General features: G+C 31.6%; 1 long non-coding RNA gene across 1 annotated transcript in view; it reads right to left on the reverse strand.

Moving 5' to 3' along the window:
* The window catches only part of LOC145307656 (uncharacterized), a 129,922-nt gene extending 112,515 nt beyond the window's left edge, over window positions 1-17,407 (reverse strand). The window contains exons 1-2 of the long non-coding RNA XR_013875547.1: window positions 17,376-17,407; window positions 8,051-8,099 (exon numbers count right to left, since the gene is read on the reverse strand). This is a non-coding gene — a long non-coding RNA (uncharacterized LOC145307656). The remainder of the gene's footprint in view (window positions 1-8,050; window positions 8,100-17,375) is intronic.
* Window positions 17,408-17,886: the final 479 nt, after the last annotated feature.

Here is a 17,886-nt window from a genome sequence, read left to right on the forward strand (position 1 = left end):
GAAAGAGGACAGTGACAAAGTATGATAGAGAGACAGAGAGAGAGAGAGAGAGAGAGAGAGAGAGGGAGAGAGAGAGAGAGAGAGAGAGAGAGAGAGAGAGAGAGACAGAGACAGAGACAAGAGAGAGAGAGAGAGAGAGAGAGAGAGAGAGAGAGAGATGGAGAGAGAGAGAGAGAGAGAAAGAGAGAGAGAGAGAGAGAGAAAAGGAGAGAGAGAAGTAAGTGAGAGAGAAAGAGGACAGTGACAAAGTATGATAGAGAGAGACAGAGAGAGAGAGAGATAGAGAGAGACAGAGAGAGAGAGAGAGAGAGAGACAGAGAGAGAGAGAGAGAGAGAGAGAGATGTAAAATTACCCAAAGTTTTTAAGCCAGCGAATAAAACAACTTTGGGTACCGGGACAGTTTACAGCCAAATATTATAGCAATTTTAAAAACTTTGGGTACTTTATTTTATAAAACCAATAAAAACTTTGGGTAAAAAATTCCCTTCCTCTCGTAGGAAATGGATATCTAATATTATTCTGGTACCCAAAGTTTTATAAAAACATGTTTAATATTAATAATAGTATTACTAATGATACTCTCATTTTGGGAATAGTCCCTTTCGTAACATCGCCCCATAAGGGGCGATTCGTCGTATTTTTAAAATGGCTTTGTATAGGTTATTTTAGGTTATATTGGGCTAGGTGATTGCCCTGCAGGGTTAGGTGATTGGCCCCGCAGGGTTAGAGCCCCCCGCAGGGGCTAGAAATAGAAGAAAAGCTACTGTAAAAAATAAAAAGAATCGCCCCATAAGGTGCGATGTTACGAAAGGGACTATTTACAATACCCCTCATTTTTCCTAAAAATTAAAAAATTCAACAAGGATGAAAACATCCATAGGTAGCACAACCAATGAGGCAAATAAAATGATTTACATCCCCAATGATAATAAGCAAAATTACTCCTTTATTATTACAATTGGTGGTTGAAACATTTGGACACTCAACAATCAAAATTCATTAAAAGTTAATAAAAATTAAAATGTTGTTGAACGAATTAGAAAACTTTTAGACTTTGGGGGCTTGATTAATAAACAGTCCAATAGCCCTGGAGTTATTGAGTAGTCATGGAAATCTTCATAAAACAAGAATGACAACATTTATAAAAGCGAAGCACTAAAACGGTAGGACAAAGGACATTAACAATTGTATAATGTCAGAACTGAATCAGAATTTAAGTGTATAAGAGTCGAAGCAAAATTGTAAGTAAATTTGTTGAAAAACTGATTGATACAGGATAATGTTTATAGACATACCTACAATTTTAGGACTTGATTATAGAGTTGCTTCGCTTATATCATTATACTTTGTTGTTCCAGGAATCAATATACCAAAAATCAGATAAATCGGATGATTAGATCACATAAAAATTTGTTGTTAAAAAAGTAAAAAAAATCGACATGTTTAAAATGGACGTACGGACATTCTGGTAATGATTATAGAGTTGCTACGCTTTCTAAATCGTACCTAACGACTAAAGGAATCGCCATGCAAAGTTTTAAATCAATAGGACAATTCTAACATGCCAAAATTAACGAAAAAAAGCTATCCGTTAAAAACTGACGTACGGACGGACCTACCCTAATTATAGAAAAGCTTCACTTTTAAAGATTAGAGGGGGCTTAGCCGCTAGTAGAAAGGATTTTTGTTTATCTGTTAAAATTTTGCCAATAACTTAACAAAGCCCCCTGGATGTTAGGGACACAGCCGCTAATTATCATTTTATGCCTCAGAGGTAACTACATAACCGATTAATATCCGTTGGATTAGAACGGGTTCTCAGTCATACTATCCGCATAATATCTGCGGAAAGCTGTCTATAATACGAAGCTGTAAATAACAAACTATAAAACTCAGGGTTCTAATGGTATAAGACAATGGCCGGTAAATTGATGCACATCCCCAATTATGATACACAAAATTACCCCATCTTTGGATTACAATTGGTGAATGAAACGTTTGGAAACTCAACTTAAATTACCAAACAATCAAAATTCAAAAAATTAAAACGTTATTATAAAATTTTGGGGATTAAGGTAATAAAGAAATCAATGTTATTTATCTATCTATCTATCTATCTATCTATATATCTATCTATCTATCTATCTATCTATCTATCTATCTATATATCTATCTATCTATCTATCTATCTATCTATCTATCTATCTATCTATCTATCTATTATTCTATTTATCTATCTATCTATCTATCTATCTATCTATCTATCTATCTATCTATCTATCTATCTATCTATCTATCTATCTATCTATCTATCTATCTATCTATCTATCTATCTATCTATCTATCTATCTATAAATCTATCTATCTATCTATCTATCTATCTATCTATCTATTCATCTGTTTGTTTATCTATCTATAGGGCAGCATTAAAAGTTTACACATTTTAAGATGAAAAAAGTAAAATAAATGAATGAAAAGTCCCTTTAATAGTTTCATTTTAAGATGTGAAAAGTTAAATAAATGGATAAAAACTCCCTTTTATAGTTTCCTTGGCAAAAAAGTCGTTGAGTTTATAACTTTTTGTGTGTAAAAAGATATTTAATACTTTGATGACTTCAATAAATCTTAATATGTGTGGAAAGAACGTTTAAAACAACAAGAACAATCATGTATAATGTTGATATTAAGCGCAGCATTAAAAGCTTGTTAATCCTATTATATAAAGAAGAAAGCTTTATGTAGCAAAGGATCTCGCTAATGGCTGAACCCATATGGTTCTCCTTTACATGAGAAGTTTCTTATAGGTCCAAGAAAGATTTTAAAGTATTTTAGGGGAGGGTATCTCCACCACCCCAGTAATAAATTATTCCCCCCCCCCGCAATAAAATAATATTTATTAAATTGTTCTTTTTAAAACCCTAAATTGAAATGGGGTCGATTTTCCTATCATCACTTTAAGTGCCCCTAGAGGCTTTTTTGTTTGTTTCTTAAAGTCTAACAATAATATTAAAGAGTAGCTCCGTTACTTAAGTTTAAAATCAACCTTGTAGAGCTAGAAAAATGTGTCAATCTGGCGCAGAAATGTCTACAGGTCCCTTTAAATTCAAATATATACTTAAGATGTATGGGAACAGTTATATAGCAGGAATAAAGGTTAAAAAAAAAATCAAAAATATTTAAATTTTACTAAGCTGTATGGTACAATAGCTCCTACAAATGTTGGGACCTATTTGGTTTTATTTCAAAGAAATATTTATGTATACTTTATGTTTTAAAGTTTTTTAAAACAGCCTTTAAAAAGCTTTTATTGGCTTTGAGCAAATCCGGCAACCCATGTTATTAAAATCTTAAAAATGACATATCAAAGTGTATATTGAATTTTTCTACCATAACAAAAACTAAAGACCTACAGATACTTTATTACAGTCTTTTTACTTTTACCTTATTCTTGAATATAGTTGATGGAAATATCCTTTTGGTACCATGTGTAGATATTTCAGGGACAAAGGGGACATTGGACTGTAATTTTCATTGGGACCTAAATCTTTCTAAATACATTACGTCATTTGTTGAATCAAAAACTTTGTTTTTTTTTTGTTTGAATTTTTATTTGATGTTTCCAAACTTCAAGAATTAATTTATCCCTTTAAATTCATGAGAAATTATTTACTACCCGTTTCCTTTTACAACTTTGCTTCTTAAGAGATTTCAAGTTTCAGGAAAAAGGAAGAAATAATACAAATAAAAAAGTTTTTGGTATTTATTTATAGATAACCTTAAATCATACCCGGTCTTATTTATAAAAACAAATAGCCTTAAACCATCTCAGGACCTATAAGAAGCTTCACTGTAATGGAGAACCATTCCAGTCCAGGGAATAGCAAGATCCTGTACTAAAAGACAAAAAAAAGCTTACTTCTTTATACAATAGGATGTACAATTATTCTTTTTTAAAGATACCAGTTAATTATTCTTAGTTCCTTTAGTGTTTACTTTATCCCTGAATATATTTTAGCAAAACTAATTTTAACCCCCCCCCCCCCCTGGGAGATATTTTAAAATTTTTACGACCTGTATCCCTTCTAGCTTCTCATAGGCAATTATTTAAGCATTTAATACTTTTATTTTTTAAAACAGTCTATATTTTTATTTTGAAAATAATTTTTTTTGTAAAATTATAAAAGTTAGATAGACGAAGGAAAGATAGATAGACGATTTAAACGATGTATCTATAGATAGACCTTTTTTTTGGTGGGGGGGGGGGGAAATCTTAACCCCATGAAACCTCAAAATGAATTAAAGTGACCTATACAAAGTCACCCCAAAAGTCAAGTCTTTTTAGTTATTAGGCTTAGTTAATTACAAATAAGATGAAATATAAAAAGGTATTTAACATTTTTAGCAAAGAGTGATTATATAAAAAAGATGAATGTAAAAAGGCGGGATTTAGAGACAGCAAAAATGTTTAACTTCTATTAGCTTAAAACTATCTGTCCAATCACAGCTGAGCATTTCTTCCCTCCATAAAATGCTTGATTGTTATTGGCAAGCTTTTGCCCTTTAAATTTGGATAGTAACAGAATAGTGCTTATAAGATATGTACATACAATAGAAGTGAAAAATGAATCAAAAAAGGCGGGATTAATGTTTAAAACTACCTAACCAATCACAGCAAAGTATGTTTTCCCTCCATAAAATGCTGGATTCTAATTGGCCAACTATTGCCCTTTAAATTTGGATGGTAACACAAAAAATGCTTAAGTGGGAGGGGGTCACAGAAAAATTCTCACAGGGTAGGAGGTCTAAAATTTAAACATTTTTTGGGGATTAAAGGAATTTAAATTGTTGTTAAAAAAACATAACATTAGGTACACATATGGACTACAAAATTATCTCATTTTATTATTTTTAATTTGTTCAGAGGTGGAATATGTATACATCTAAATTACTTTTATTTTTAATTTCAAACTAAGTACTTTTCTATCTAAAATGAATTTGAAATAATATATATATATATTCATTTATATAACCCTTATTCCTAAAATTGTTTTTCAAATTTACTATTGTTTTCTTTTACCCCTGAAATGAAGACTTAAACATTTTATCAACATGAGAAAATATGTCATTGACCTGTTTTTATGACCTCTGGCTTTAAATAATTTGACACTAAAAACTGGAAAATATAATAAAAATAAACCAAGAGGGGGGCTTTTGTTCAAAATTAATTTCATAGGATAAATGATTAGCAAGTTGGTTGAAACATATTATTTTTAATAAGGAAAATTCTTGGCTTGTTTAACATTTTTGCTTTCAGTTAATGTAGTTTAAAAGTTTTGGTTTTAAAGTGTTAAAAAAGGTTTTGTTTGCAATTTATGCTTTAGGTATAATTAATAAGAGGGCCTAGAATAAACATGAAGCATTAAAACAAGAAAAATTAAATTTCAGCAAAAAAAGAATATGTAAGGAGGTGGGAAGGATATTAATTCTTTTTAAACCAGACATTTCTTTGAAGAAATTCATCATATTTGACCCTATAATTTAAAATGATTACATTAAAGACAACTTACATATCCCTATATTTAAAATATAGGGAATATGTATGTATAGAGAAATTGTAAAAAAAAACACCAGGGGCCTTTCCTGTCCTTATTTTAGTGAGGGTTGTATGGAGTAAGGAATGATATTCTTTAAATTCATTCAAATACTTTTTCTTGTAGTACAATTTTTATAATTCAAAAATGTACGTGAATGGTAAAAAGAGGAGGGGGGGTGGGATTGTTGTACCCAAATAAATACTAAAATATAATATAACAACTAAGCCATTTCTGAAATAATTCGCTTTTGACAAATTGCACTACATAAAGATAAAACCGCCAATTAAAATAAATTTGTGATTACATATTCCTTTCCCTTTCATGACTTGCTTTATAATGCACAATCACATCCAACAATCTAAATATCTTATAAAACTTAACTCATACAAATTTCTTTAAAGCAGGGGCTGAAGTAACAAGATAAATATTTTAGAAATAACTATTCCTAATGTTATAATACTTGATATGTGGTTAAAATTTTTTGTATCAGCCTTAATTATTTTCCAAAACACATGTCCCTGTTATACTGGTGGTGATTAATGACTTTAAAACGCTTAGTTTTATACTCTTTTATTTAATTACCCTTAAAAAAAATGTATGCAATATTACTATTCGATTATTCTAAAAGCTATCCAAACCTTTTCTTTTGCATTTTTTGGCAGGAGGGAGGGAATATTGGACTGTAAATTATGCTATTACCAAAAGTTTTCTAATCATGTTATCTTTCTTGTTGGCTTAAAAACTTTGTGTGCTTTTCTTGAATTTTGACTGGTTGATTCTTAATTAAATATTATTGTTATTTGTTGTACATAAACTCTCAAACAATTAGTGGTTGAAACGTTTGGACACTGAAGTATAAAACCAACCAATCAAAAGTAAATAAATGACCCTAAAGTTATTGAGCTATTAAATTAGATACTATTATTATAAAACTTTGGGAACTAGTATCATAAACAGCCTAATGAAAGGTAGAAAGACATCTACTAGTTATTTAATACTTTTAAAAAGCGAAACTGTTCTATAATTAGGGTCGGTCCGTCCGAGGGTACGTCCGTTTCAGTTAGCTCTTTGCATTAATTTAAACAGGTTAGAATTATTGATTTCAAACTTTGCATGCTGATTCCTATAACAGTTAGGTACGACTTAGAAAGCGCAGTATCTCTTTAATCGTTACCAAAAAGTCCGTACAGCCATTTGAAACAAGCATATTTTTTACTTTTTTGACAACAAATTTTGAAATGTTAAAAATATCCTATAATAGACTGTTTATTTCACTTGTCTTCAAAGTTTTATAAATATTCGTTGGGGACTTTTTGATTGTTCAAATGTTTCAACCACTAATTTTAAGCTACAGAAGGGTTAATTATATGTATCATCATTGGGGATGAACATCAATTTGTTGGCCATTGTCTTACCCCTTTAGATCCCTTCATTTAAGATAAACGGCATAAATATCTATCTATCTATATATACTGTATTTAATTATTATATTAAAATATTAAATACTATAAAAATCCGCCAAATTTTTTTTTTAAAATCTTCGAACCCAATTTTTTGTTTTTATAAAAAGAGATGTATAACAAAATAAAAGAGAGAAAAGAATAAATACTTTGAAAATAACTTTAAATATTTTTTTTTTTTATAAAAATCCGTTAAATTTTTTTGGAAAATCTTCAAACTTAATCTATTGTTCTAAGATAAAACTCAAAGAAAGAGAGAGAGAGAGAGAGCGAGAGAGAGAGAGAGAGAGAGAGAGAGAGAGAGAGAGAGAGATTGAGAGAGAGAGAGAGAGACAAAGAGAGAGAGAGATAAAGGAAGAGAGACAGAGAGAGATAGAGGGGGAGAGAGAGAGAGAGAGACATAGAGAGAGAGAGAGAGAGAGAGAGAGACATAGAGAGAGAGAGAGAGAGAGAGAGAGAGAGAGAGAGAGAGAGAGAGAGAGAGAGAGAGAGAGGAAGAGAGAGAGAGAGAAAGGAAGAGAGAGAGAGAGAGAGAAAGGAAGAGAGAATGAGATAAATAAAAGAGGAAATATTTCTTTAAGATTATCAGATTTTCTACAATTATGATTGGTCAGTTCGTAAGTCAGTCCGTAACTGTTAGCTCTTTTAGTTAATTGATTTCAAACTTAGCAGGGTGACTCCTGTGATAAGTAGGTATGATTTAGAAACTCTATAACTCTAAACATGATGTCCGTATGTCCTTATATAAGGTGTTTTTAAAAATTTTAAGTAGATATTTTTGTTAATTTAGTCATTTTATAATTGCCCTATCGATTTCAAACTTGGCATGGTAATTTCTGTAATAAGTAGGTACGAGATGGAGAGGGAGAGAGAAAGAGGGAAGGAGGAAAATTAAGAAGAAATAATAACCTTAGCTTTACAATCAGTTAGACAGACATACAGACAACATACTTCTTAAATTAGAAACAAGGATGACAACATCCATAAAAGCAAACCTCTGAAATGGTAGGACAAACAAACATTAACACTAACACAGTATCAGATCTGAAAAAATTAGAATATAAATGTATAGGTAAAACAAAATTATAAGTAAATTTGTTGCAAAACTTCTTAAATACATAATACTATTTAAGGACATAACTATATTTTTAGCACTTGATTAAAGAATATGATATTGTACCTTGTTGCAATAGGAATCAGTATTCCAAAGATCAGATGAATATGAGAATAATAACATTCAAAAATTTGTAGACAAAAACCTACAAAATCAGCTTTTTTTACAATTACCGTACGGACGAATATAGAGTTGCTACGCTTTCTATCTGTCTGTCTATCTATCTTTCTATCTTCCTGTCTGTGTATCTACTTAGGAAAGTTATATCAAATTAACATAGGATAACCTGAAGTTACCTTACAAAATAAATTTGTATAAAGAATATTATATTATTAAAAAAATCCGTCAAAAAATTTATTGGAAAATCTACAAACTTAATTTTAAGTTCATATAAACCTCAAAATATATCATAAGAGTGAAAGAGAGAGGAGAATTCTAACAAGTCTAAATATAGGAAGGGACCAACATGAGACACGTATTATAAAAGTAGTAAGGATTTTTAATTTAGGAAATTGTTGGTATTTAAAACTTTTTAATTCCTTGCTAAGAAGTGGCATTTTTATTTATCATCATTTAGGATGTACATCAAGTTATAGCCCATTAGATCCCTGACTCAATGGACCTCCAGAAAAAGGTCATGCAAACAAAGTTTAGAAATCATAGCAACTCTATAATCGTTACCAGAAAGTTTGTATGTCCATTTAAAACATGCTAATTTTTAACTTATTTTGACAACGTTTTTTTAAAATAAACACTTTACAATTTATTTTTTCTATCGATTTCAAACTTTGCATGATGATTCCTATGATAGTAGGGTAGAATTTAGAAAGGCTAACAACTAAATAAATAAAAACGTTTTTAAAGTAAAACAAGGATGACAACATCCATAAAAGTGAAGCTCTGAAATGTAAGGACAAATTGACATTGACATGTTTAGAGTGTCATAACTCAATAAAATTAATAATGCATAAGTCTATACAAAATAGTAAGTAAATTTGTTGAAAAACAGCTTGATATAGGATAATGTTTATGGGCATACTTACATTTTTAGAACTTGATTACGATATTGAACTTTGTTGTCTCAGAAATCAAAATACCACAAATCAGATCAATCGGATAATTTGATCACAAAAAAAATTTGTTGTTAAAAAGTAGTAAAATCAACATGTTTAAAATGGACGTACGGACATTTTGGTAATGATTATAGAGTTGCTACGCTTTCTAAATCGTACCTATCTACTACAGGAATCACCAAGCCAAATTTAAAATCGATAGGACAATTCTAACATGCCTAAATTAATGAAAAAAGCTACCAGTCTCGGACGGACGGACGGACGGACAGAACGACCCTAATTATAGAAAAGCTTCGCTTTAAAAACGTAGAATACATGAAAGCCAAGGATCTAAGGGATAAGACAATGGCCAATAAATTTTTTGTATCATCAGCTATTATTCTATCCCTTCAGATCCCTGGAATTTAAGATTGCTACTGTTTTTTTTCGATATAAGATAATAGTTACTTTGCCCCTAGCCTCTATCTATCTATCTATCCAATCTTTTTTAGTCCATAACAGGTTTTAGGCTATGTTTGAGGGCTGTGGGAAAGATTATACCTTACTTATACAGGAATCCTTAAATATTGTAATTAGGTTTTAAGATTAAAGGGCGAATTTAACAAACCACACCCCCTCCCCACCTCAAGTGTCTTTAGAAGCCTCTAGGGGCGTATCTACCAGTATTAAATTAAACAGCTGAGAAAAGTGTTTAAAAATATTCATCTATCTGCCTATCTATTTAACTATCTATCTATATACATATCTATCAATCTATCTATATATCTATTTAACTATCTATCTGTATAATTTATATTTGTCTACCTGTCTATCTATCTATCTATTTAACTAACTATCCATCTATCTATCTATCAATTTACTGAACAATTTATTTGATAAAAACCGCTGCTATGTATTATTTTATTTTTGTTTGCCCTGTTGACTGTTGAAACAAAATACTTTATGGCCCATATCCTATTATGTCTCAACTGTAAACTTTCCGCTAGAAAAATGTGTCACATTGGCGCCTATTTGTCTGATATGTCCCTTTAAATTCAAAGCTAAACACAATTAGGGAACAGCTTTATAGCAGGACTAAAAGATAAATAAACAGTCTAAAAATAATTTTGAAGGTTTTTAGAGTTCTTTGTATAAAACTATTTTTTCTTTCCAGGAAAGCTTTATTATTGAAATGTATAGTGCTATCTTTTGAACACTACCTTTTCAAAGTGCAGCTTCTATGACGTTGCTACAAAAGACCTACCCCTACAAAAGGTCTACTCTACAAAAGACCTACCCCTACATAAGACCTACTCTACATAATGCCTACCTTTACATAAGACCTACTCTACAAAAAACCTACAAAGATATATTGTTATATAAACATCAAATTAATTAATAAAGTAATACATAATCAATACATGGCCGCAGCGCTCGGTCCCCTGGCCTGCCTAGCCGCGGGCGCTTGGCCCCCTTGCATATAACCTAACCTAACCTTACCTAAATATTGTAAAAAAAATATTAAAATTTGAAAAAAATCTACCAACCACTTTTTGTAAATCAACAAAATTCTAAAATATAATTAAGTTAATGTACGATAAACATTCATTCATTATTACATATAAGTTAGGTTAGGTTATAGGCAAGGGGGCCGAGCGCCCGCGGCTAGGCAGGCCAGGGGGCCGAGCTCTGCGGCCATGACTTTCTAGCATTACGATTTTTTGTAGAGTAGGTCTTTTGTAGGAGTTGGTCTTTTGTAGAGTAGGTCTTTTGTAGGCGTTGGTCTTTTGTAGAACCGACGAGTAGGTCTTTTGTAGGGGTAGGTCTTTTGTAGAGTAGGTCTTTTGTAGCAACGCCGCTTCTATAATCTGCTCCATTAGATATGAAATTAAAGTTCTTTTGTTTGAAGCAAAATATCTTGTAAACTACTTATTGAACTGTATAATGCATTTTTCTAACATAGCAAAAACTTCCTAGCTAAAACATGCAGTTAATTGTTTACACTCTTTTACTTTTCACTTTATTTATGAACATAGTGGGAAATGTCCTTTAAATTTAGCCCCAGGGGTATACTATATTAAATCTGATTTATCATGTGTCTCCTCTAAACTTTTAGGTTATTTGTATTTTTAGGTAATTTGTATTTTTAGGTAATTTGTATTTTTAACAGATTTGGAAATTGTCCATACTTTCAGAAATTAATTTTTTAAACAAGGATGACAACATCAATAAAAGCGAAGCTGAATACACTGAACATTAATGGATAAGCTTATATGCACAAAGTTGTAAGTAAATATGTTGCAAAACTGATTAAATACATGATACTTGTCAAGGACATACTGACGTATTTAGGACTTCATTATAGGGATGCTTCGCTTATCACAGTGTACCTTGTTGTAATAGGAATCAGTATTCAAAGAAGCAGATGATTTGGATAATTTTGACATACAAAAACGTACGGACTTTCTGGTAGCAATTATAGAGTTGGTTTGCTTTCTAAGTCGTACCTAACTGTTATAGAAATCAGCATACAAAGCTTGAAATCAATAGGACAATTCTAACCTGTATAAAAAAAGATTGAAAAGATAAAAAAAACATTAAAAAGTTTTAAAGCCATTATTAAGTAGAAAAAATTGGATTAAATTTTCTATCTTTAATAAAAAGTAGAACAATATCTGTCCATCCGTATATCAATTTGTCTGTAGCATAAGATCTTGGTCAATCAATCAATTAGGTTCTACTCTTAAGATATACAGGTACTTTGGTGGTTTTAAGCTATTTTATTGGAGGTGGATTGTTAATAAGAATTAGCGTAGGAATGGATATATTATTACTTGGATGTTGCATCATATTTGCTATGATATGCTTGCAGCTGGCTAAAATAACAGTACCCCCATCCATCCCATTCCTTCCTACCAATGAACTGACCAATAAATGAGGTCAATGTTAGCAACCTAAATTGATGACACTTTTTCCCCATTATATATATTCATTATATTAGTTGGAATATTTTGAAATTAAATATCAATCTATCTACCCATCTACCTATCTATCTTTCCATCCATCTATCTATCCATCCATCTATCTATCTATCCATCCAACTAACTTTCTATCTAACCATCCAACTTTCTATCTACCCATCCATCTATCTATATATTTTTTTGAATATTATGTTTTTAAAAATCTTCTAAAATATTTAAAAATCCTTTAAATTTAAATTTGTTTTAAACTTTAGTTTTACATTGACATCTGAAGAGTGCAAACATGCACGAAACAATTTGTAATGTCTGAATAAATATGTAAAATTCATATTTTGTTTGTGAGTAAACCTCTTATATTATTCTCTACATTATGTATTGAGAACTCTCTGGTAACAATTTTGATACCTTCACTTGCAAGATGAAACTAGTCTCCTATTATTAAAATAGTTGAGACCTCTGATCAAAATTGAATCAACGCTCTGAAACAAAAATGATTTCCTTCAACCACTATCCTGAAGAAGAATCTACCCCCCCTCCCCCCCATGACCAACTTCACGCAGCACCTGGCAAGACTGGTCCTCTCATGGCTTACAAGATCAAGAAGAAGAATTTCAAGAAAGAAACATTTCTTACCCTGCCTCGACAGAACTTCTGGTGCTGCTGTATATGGATATTTTTTTGAATATTATGTTTTAAAAAATCTTCTAAAATATTTGTAAAAATCCTTTAAATCTAAATTTGTTTTAAACTTTAGTTTTACATTGACATCTGAAGAGTGCAAACATGCACGAAACAATTTGTAATGTCTGAATAAATATGTAAAATTCATATTGTGTTTGTGAGTAAACCTCTTATATATATAAATACAGCTATCTATCTATGCATCCATCAATCTATCTACCCATCTATCTATCGTAGCATGTATCTAAAGTGCAAATTTTTTTAAAAATTCAATTGCGCGGCTTGTGTTAATAGTAGAAAAATGTTACACATACCGTTAGAACCGCTAAGAAGTCTATTTTTTAGAAAAATAAGAACGATTCCTGTGTAGTTAGGGAGCTGCGTGTTAAAATGTCCCAACTGACTTAAAACTTGACTTGCGAATATGTTAGTAAATATTAGAGATTAATTCTTGTAAAAGACGTGCGTACATTTTTTATATAAGAGAGAGAGAAAAAGAGAGAGAGAAAGAGAGAATTAGATAAATAAAAATAGACAAAAGAGAAAATTGGAGCTAGTAAATATTCATGGAGGGAGGAGAAATTGTTTTGAATATGAATACATAATTGATAAATCTATACCCTTTTAATTCAATTTTGTAAAAAAATCTGTGAAATAAAGTTTATAAAATCTGCCAAATTAATTTGATAGATTTTTAGTTTAAAATGGAAGAAATATAAGAGAAAGAGAGAGATAGAGAGATTGATAGATAGATAGAGATTGATAGATAGAGAAGGAGAGAGAGAGAGAGAGAGAGAGAGAGAGAGAGAGAGAGAGAGAGAGAGAGAGAGAGAGAGAGAGAGGAGGGAGAGAGAGAGAGAGAGAGACGGAGAGAGAATGAGATAAATGTAAATAAATTAAAATAAAAAAGCAGGAAGATTTTTTACAATTAGGGTTGGTCCGTCCATAACGATTAGCTCATTTTGTTAAATAAATTCAAACTTAGCATAGTGATTCCTGTAATAAGTAGGTACGATTAAGAAAGCGTAGCAACTCTATAACCCTTAACATAATGTCCGTATGTCCGTTTATAAGATGTTGATTTTTTAAAACAATTTAGCTTCCTTAAGAATTAGATCTTTTTGTTAATTTAATCATGTTAGAATTGTCCTATCGATTTCAAACTTGGCATGGTGATTCCTGTAATAAGTAGGTACGACTAGAAAGCGCAGCAACTCTATAACCCTTACCAGAGAGAGAGAGGGAGAGAGAAAGGGAGAAGGAGGAAAATTAAAGAGAATTAATAACCTTAGCTTTACTATCAGTTATACAAACATACAAACAACATACTACTTAAATTAGAAACAAGCAAACCTCTGAAATGGTAGGACAAACGTACAGGGTGCGCCACATAAATCCGGACTTTTTTAAAACGGCCATAGCGCCAAAACTACTTGACCAATCAGGACGTTTTACCCCACTATAAAAAGCTTAGGTAATGACCTTTTTGTCCATGAAAATCTTTGGACGATGGAGGACGTGTACGCCGAGCTGGCCGCGCATATGTTCAACAAGGCAGATTCGAATTGCGCAGATAAATTACCGTGGATTAATGACTTGGGCCTACTAAATCTGACCTCAGCCCATCTGTAGGTGAGATGGACTAATGAAACTTGCTGGAGATACTATAAGATACCTATTGAAAACACTAGAAAAGACTAGAGCTCTCTATCCTAGCTGACTAGGCTGTAGTACTCCGACAAAGTGGATCGTGGTAGATTTTAAGATGTCAAAAACGTCAAAAATCTTGAAATTTCTCGGTTCTTGACTTCAGGTGCCCATATGGAACCTTGAAACTCGTTTTAGACTATATATTGCGCTGATAACCCTATCTTAATCTTTGTGCCATTTTTAAAAAGGTATAAAACGTTGTTCTAGCTTAACTGTGGCCCAAATGAGAGCCGCCGTGTCAAAGGGTAGCTTTAAAGATGGGTTAATTTGGATCCTGCTGTTACTCACTCCTTAAGGAGATGTGGCCTCCCAGCAGCCCCGATCTTAATCCAATGGACTTTTGGGCCTGGAGCGCCATTAAAGCATAAACCAATAGACGCGCCCATACCAAAAAGACCTCTCTCATTGCTCCCATCATGGAGAACTTCGCCTGCTTGAACAGGGACGTGGTGACCAGTGTCGGCGGGCGGTTCAGGGGGCGGGTAGAGGCGGTGATTGAGGCTGGCGGCGATTTTATTAAATAATCTAATAGTCATATACCTAGGTTGCTTCCCAGTTTTTAAAATTCAATAAAATCTTTAAAATTGACGATTTTATGTTTATTTGTTTAAAAATAAGAAAAAGTCCGGATTTATGTGGTGCACCCTGTACATTAACACTGGTAGAGTATCAGATCTGAAAAAAAATTAATATAAATGTATAGGTCTAAACAAACTTGTAAGTAAATTTGTTGCAAAACTTCTTAAATACAGGATACTGTGTAAGGACATACTTACATTTTTAGCACTTGATAATAGAGATGCTTCGCTTATCACATTGTACCTTGAACAGAATATAAATGTATAGCTCTGAACAAAATTATAACATACAAAAATTTGTTGTCCAAAAAATAAAAAAAATTACCTGGCTTGTTTTAAAATTAACGTACGGTCTTTCTGGTAACGAATATAGAGTTGCTAAGCTTTCTAAATGATACGTAACTTCTACAGTAATCATCATGCTAAGTTTGAAATTGATAGGATAATTCTTACATGCCTAAATTAACAAAAAAAGACATAGACTGACCCTAATTTTAAAAAAAGAGAGAGAGAGAATAACTTTAGATTTTTAGTTTAAAATTAAAGAAATATAGGAGAACGAGAGGGAGAGAGGAAGAGAGAGATTGATAGATAGATAGAGAGAGAGAGAGACAGAGACAGAGAAAGAGACAGTGACAGACAGAGAGAGAGAGAGAGATAGAGAGAGAGAGAGAGACAGAGAGACAGAGAAAGAGACAGTGACAGACAGAGAGAGAGAGAATGAGATAAATGAAAATAAACAAAATCAGAAAGTGGAAATATTTTTTCTCGTATTCATTCGAATCCGGTGGATAGGAACCGGTTCTCATCCATACGAAAAAACTATGTCTAGCATCGTATTATATCCAGCTATCTATGAATATAAAAATGTACAATCATAAACTTGTTTTAATCTTATAATTGTACATTTTATATCCGCAGAGAGTAGTTTATAATACGATGAAAGAAATAACTATTCTAAAGCAAAGATTTTCTACAATTAGTCCGGGTTGGTCTGTCCGTAATGGTTAGCTCATTTTGTTAAATGATTTTAAACTTAGCATGGTGATTCCTGTAATAAGTAGAAAGTAGGAAAATTAAAGAGAAATAATAACCTTAGCTGTAGAATCAGTTAGACAGACATACAGACAACATACTACTTAAATTATAAACAAGGATGACAACATCCATAAAGGCAAACCTCTGAGAGGGTAGGAAAAACGAACATTAACACTGGTAGAGTATTAGATCTAAAAAAAAACAGAATATAAATGTATAGGTCTAAACAAAATTGTATGTAAATTTGTTGCAAAACTTCTAAAATATAATATACAGTTTGAGGAGATACTTTCATTTTTAGCACTTGATTATAGAGCTGGTTTGCTTATTTTTAGGACTTGATTATAGAGCTGGTTTGCTTATTTTTAGCACTTGATTATAGAGCTGGTTTGCTTATTTTTAGCACTTGATTATAGAGCTGGTTTGCTTATTTTTAGCACTTGATTATAGAGCTGGTTTGCTTATTTTTAGCACTTGATTATAGAGCTGCTTTGCTTATTTTTAGCACTTGATTATAGAGCTGGTTTGCTTATTACATTGTACCTTGTGTTAAAAGAAATAAGTAGTCAAAAATTTAGATGAATTGGATAATTATAACATACAATAATTTGTTGTCAAAAAAGAAACAAAAATTAGCTTTTAACGTACGGACTTTCTGGTAATGAATATAGGAGTTGTTACGCTTTCTAAATGCTACTTAACTACTATAGAAATCATCATGCACAGTATGAAATTGATAGGATAATTCTTACATGCCTATTAACAAAAAAATTAACAAAAAAAGCAGACGGACTGACCCTAATTATAAAAAAGATTCTCTTTTAATAATGAAAATAAGCATCTACAGCATTAAGCACTTTCAATATATATAGCAGCTGCGCCCCAAGCATCTAGGGAATGGCTGAAAAATATCCTAAAACCATACCCAGGCTTAATTTAAGAAAAGTAAAATAGCCTAAAACCATCTCAGGACCTATTAGAAGCTTTACTGTAAAGGAGAACCATATCAGTTCAGTGGTTAGCAAAATTCTTTGCTACAGACAAAAAATCTTACTACTTTATATCAAACGATTACTATTTTAAAGTTATCATGAATTATAAAAAAAAGTGTAAGATGATAAGAGTTATTTATATTTTAAAAGTTTATAATAAAGAGAAAAAATTACCAAGATGAGGTTTTTCCAAAACTGTCCTGCAGCATTTTCAAGGATCTTAATCAGCACCAGATCTACAATCATAGGTAAGAATTAATTACCTGTATTCCAAGGGGGGCACAAAAATAGCCTAAAACCATGCAGAGACGCAAATCTTAAAATAAAATAGCCTAAAAACCATTCTGATAGATTCTCTAATTGGATAAATTAAACGGTTCAGTGGTTAGAGAGACCTTACCTAATTAAAAACTACCTTTCTATTTTATATATTTCAACTAGCGGTTTCGCCCCTAGCCCTATAGGTAATGGGAATTCTCCTATATAGAAATGTTCATAAGCTATAGAGATAATATGAAAAAAAATCATTAAATTTTCGTATAAACATGTATTATTTAACCTTTTCTTTTAAAAAAACTTCAAAATTGGTTATCAAATTCAACCACTCCCCCTCACCCTTCTCAATCGCCCCTAGAGGCCTCTAGGAGCGTAGAATAGAAGTATATAGTAGAAGTTAAATATGAAG

This window comes from Acartia tonsa, chromosome 15, assembly GCF_053477335.1.
Source record: "Acartia tonsa isolate MP-2025a chromosome 15, ASM5347733v1, whole genome shotgun sequence".
In the NCBI taxonomy this organism is placed as follows: domain Eukaryota; kingdom Metazoa; phylum Arthropoda; class Copepoda; order Calanoida; family Acartiidae; genus Acartia; species Acartia tonsa.